This window comes from Rhagoletis pomonella, unplaced genomic scaffold (assembly GCF_013731165.1).
Source record: "Rhagoletis pomonella isolate Grant_MI unplaced genomic scaffold, Rhpom_1.0 Rhpom_scaffold_01948, whole genome shotgun sequence".
Classification (NCBI taxonomy): domain Eukaryota; kingdom Metazoa; phylum Arthropoda; class Insecta; order Diptera; family Tephritidae; genus Rhagoletis; species Rhagoletis pomonella.
Window position 1 is genome coordinate 3,465 of NW_023460502.1, and position 4,608 is coordinate 8,072.

General features: G+C 33.9%; 1 long non-coding RNA gene and 1 pseudogene across 1 annotated transcript; one reads left to right on the plus strand and one right to left on the minus strand.

The window, feature by feature from the left end:
• Window positions 1-689: 689 nt before the first annotated feature.
• On the minus strand, window positions 690-1,864 carry LOC118752906. Its single transcript, XR_004994759.1, has 3 exons — window positions 1,570-1,864; window positions 843-913; window positions 690-780 (listed from the first exon to the last, which is right to left on the minus strand). It is a non-coding gene; the product is annotated as an uncharacterized LOC118752906 (long non-coding RNA).
• Window positions 1,865-2,815: 951 nt separating this feature from the next.
• On the plus strand, window positions 2,816-4,608 carry LOC118752904 (annotated as a pseudogene).

Here is a 4,608-nt window from a genome sequence, read left to right on the forward strand (position 1 = left end):
GATCATCTCAATAAAGCGTTCTAGCATGTAATAAACCGAGTTCCATCTAATGCATACATCCCGGATAAATTTTTTTACTGACCCCTCTGGGACCCCATTTTCCACTTTAATTTTTCTCAATTTATCTGAGTTGATGACACTATTTGTTACATATTTTACGATATTCCGAATGTTGCTTAAAACAAGAATTATATTTGCATTTTTTACCCCTGTTTCAACGACTAAATTCAGAAAGTGCGGAAAGCACGGTAAGTGATTTTTTTCAGAAATGAAGGATTTAATAGCCGCAACAATGTGAGCACTGTTATCGGTAATAGCACATCTAATTTTGCAGGTTACGTGGGTATACCCCCATTCGTCACATATAGATGTCAAAGTAGTCGCTAAATATTTCGCAGTGTGTCGCTCAGAAAGCTGTCTTGTTGTAATAACACAATTTACGTGCTTTAAACCTTCTATAAAATGCAAGGTTACTCCTAAAAATGATTTTCAGCCATTGTTTCGGTCCACACATCCATGGTCAGACATACATTCGACACTGCACTTATTCTTTTTTTATAAATTGTAGCGACCACATCATACACTTCATTAAGCCTCTTCTTAAATGTTTCACTGGAGGGAACTTTGTACAAAGGAGCTGTTTCTTTCATCAACCTTAAAAATCCCTCACCTTCTACAAAGCTAAAAGGCGTCATGTCCTTGCAGATAAAATGTAATAATATATATATATGTATATAATATATACAGCCATTGTTACGTTGTTGTAAACTTTGCCGTTTTCTGAAATTTTTATAATTTTATTAAGTTTTTCAGATGTAATATGTACACATGTATTGACACACCTTTGCTTTCATTTATTTTCGTCGGCGTATCATCAGTTCCTTTCTTACAGTTCATTTCCTTTAGAATTCGCCTGAAATTCAAATAAAGTAAAAGTTGGAAATATTGCCACGTCTCACACTCTCTTAACCACACTTTCAGTAAATTAAGTAAAATTTTAATGCAACGCTTGTTACATGTAGAAACTTCATACTCTTTCAAACCCTTAATGGCTCAACACATATACATATATTTGTACATATGTATACACACATCCCACACTAAAATACACTATTAAGGGGCGGTTACTCAATGTCTGGTTAACACTAATCTGCGGCTAAACATCGTTATCGACGTTACCGACTCCCTGTTATATGCATGGAGTCGAAGACGTCGATAACGATGTTTAACCGCAGATTAGTGTTAACCAGACATTGAGTAACCGGCCCTTAGTCTACTTACTTCGAAATACCTATGTTACAGTCTACATTTATGTTGTGGACTTTCAAATGTTTGTGAAGATTTGAAGTGTTTCCACAATGCTTCACCACTTTTGAGCAACGTTTGCATGTGGCCAAAATTCCATCTTTTCATCAAAATAGGACCACACCTCTGACGCCTTTCGATTCATAATTAAATGTACATATATCTACATATATATCTCTATTCACACGAACAAAAATGAAACAATTCAACATAATTACATTTAGTTTATTTTTCACTAAAATTACCAACAACAGTTACACTTACTTTACAATATCTGTTATTTCCTGCGTAAAGCAATTTATAATCACACCGTCTGATTTACTTGTATACCATTCAATTCGCAAGAAGAATATTGTATAAATGCCAATAATAGTGTACGATAAAAGCAACTGAAAACCGATTATATTTGTACACACCAACCAGCGGGAATATAATGGCACTTATTTATTTGCAAATTCGTCTTTTATAGAAAGCTACAAACGGTACAATAGCGTGATTTGTTAACGTTAGATTTTATGATGTTTACAGGTTCAAGAATATTATATATAAAGATGGAAGTATGTATGTATGTCTGCAAAACATAAATAATCGAATGACACTTAATAGGGTTTTCGTTTCTCCATAAAATTCTGCCCTGATGCTGTCACTTTAAAATGCTGTGTTCTTTTGTAAAATGAATGCAATCTTTGCAGAGGGCAGAGCTATCTTTTCTCACAGGGTTACCCTAAAAATATGGGAAAATGCAACACATTTCGCCCTCTCTGGCTGGAAAAACGCTGCTTGTTTGTAGGAACAAAAGTAATAAATGACCTCTTGGAGTCGTCGTCCTCTTCTTCAGATGATGAGGAACTCGGCGTGCTTTAACATCCAAAAGTAAATTGCTTACGTGTAAAGGACTTTATAGATGAAGTAGTCAACTTGTACTCAGGCCGCGAGGTCTTTTTTTTTCATACGGGCACGGATTAGTATTTCGCTCACCAAGTTTCAGAGAAGCATACTATCTTTGTGAAGTTTGGTTTACGCTTTATCCAGTGGGTGGAGTTTCATGAAGAACGCTCATGCATTTCCCCTTACTGCTCTCAAACTAGTGGGCAAAATACTAAACACTCCTTTCATTCGTTTATATACTGTATATTTTTATATTTATGCATTTGTAGTTTAAACGAAATTTTCGCGTTGAACGTGAAAGTGCGGAATATTTAATTGCAAAATATACCAGCAGTTCCTACAACGTAAGGAGAAATTACAAAGGGGGGAGACCACAAGCACCACCAAACACGCATGTGTTATTGTTTTTATGGTAACAATGGAATGATTGCTATATGTACGTATGCACTAATTGTAAATAATTTTCTTATTTAGGTTTTGCAGCAATAAAACAACTATACGCGAAGTTAGCAATCTATTTAATATGTCATATTCTTGTGCCCATAACGTGCTAAACCATGTTATGTCGTTTCTGCTTGAGCTTTCACCGAACATCATAACATTCCCTCAAAGTGCTGCTGAAAAAGAGATTATAGCAAACGATTTTGCGGCAATCTGTGGCTTTTCTAACGTATTAGGCTGCATTGATGGAACCTACATCTCGACAAGGGCGCCGAAGCATAAAATTCGCTCAACATATATAAATAGGCACGATACCATTTCCGTGACTATGCAGGGTATATGTGATGCAAATTTAAAATTTATAGATGTTTTCACTGGTGTGCCGAGTAAAGTGCATTGAAGTTATCCTTCATTGGTAAGGAACTTCAAAAGCTTTGTCTACCAAAATATCATCTGTTAGGTGATTCTGCTTATCCGATCCGAAATTACTTGTTAACGCCATATAGGGATCACGGGAATTTAACTGAGCAAGAAAAGACGTACAATTACAAATTTAGTCAAACTCGGGTTCGAATAGAAAACGCCTTTGGATTGTTGAAATGTCGCTTCCGGCAACTTATGCGATTAGATTTTCATGAAGTTGAAACTACAGCGAAGTTTATAATGGCATGCTGTGTACTTCATAATACTTGCATAGACAAACAAGATGTTATTGATAGGGAAGAATACTGCGTTGAACCGTGTACCGTTCAGGAGCAAAATTTTCCATCCGAAGTAAGTGACTCCGTTCTTACCGAGCTTGGTGAAATAAAAAGAAGCCAAATAAAGTCTTTTTTTGACGTGTTTGTTTAAGCCGTGCCTGCTTTGGATCACAACTTTTATAATTATTATTATTAAAATTAATCAAAATCGAAGACAAAATGAATAAATTAATAATTAAAAACAGCTTTTTCTTTTATTTAATACAAACTTTCATATTTATTGCAAATAAGGAAGATCATGTTTACTACCCAAGAAATTCAGTCTTATTCAAAGTAGTTCAATTGGAACGTACATAGATATGTTCAGTATCGGTCATATCTATAGCACGCCATTTCAAAATAATATTGTTTGCCACTTATGTTTATTTATTTATTTTTAAGAATTTTCAAATAAAACACAGTTCTTTCTCTAACAAAACCCATATAAACCAAAGTTTAAAAATTTGTATAAAACTACAAAAAAGTGCAACAATTTTTAACCCAAATTTCAAACTTTTTTCTCAGAAGCTGCAGAATCTTTTTGAGTACACAGTTTTATAGCGCATTTAATTTCAGACTAACGTACACATTCGTTTCAAGTGGCTAAAGTTACCGTTGATTTTTTAGAATTTTTTTCGCGGAAGGTGTTGCGGGTTTCTGCCATATAAAAATAAATTGTGTTTAGTCGTTATATGGAAGCACATGAGACAAAAAAAAATATAAAAAATCAACGGTAGTTTTAAGCCACTTGAAATTGAGCTATACAACTGTGTATTCCGAGAAAAAGGTTTGAAATTTAGTTGAAAATTTTTTGCACTTTTTTCAAATTGTCAAAGTTGGGTTTATATGGGGTTTGTTAGAGAAAGAACTGTATTTTAATTGGAAGTTCCTAAAAATAAATAAATAAACATAAGTGGCACACAATATCACTTTGAAATAGCGTGCTATAGATATGACCGATACTGAAGGTAATTACAAAAATTATGGGAATCACGAGAAGTAGTAACGTGTTGAATCACACAATATTACAGCTGCTTAAAAGTTTAGTTTTTAATTCATGAAATTACATATATGTATGATTTTTAGACGCTATTAAACGTTATAACATCTTGTGGATCCCTTTACTGTATTTACAAATTTTGGTTTGTAGGCTTTAACAGAATATAAAATAAGTTCAAGTGATTTTCTCTATCTGGTCCAACGCAGTGTTGGACAAATTGTAATTGTATTGTAA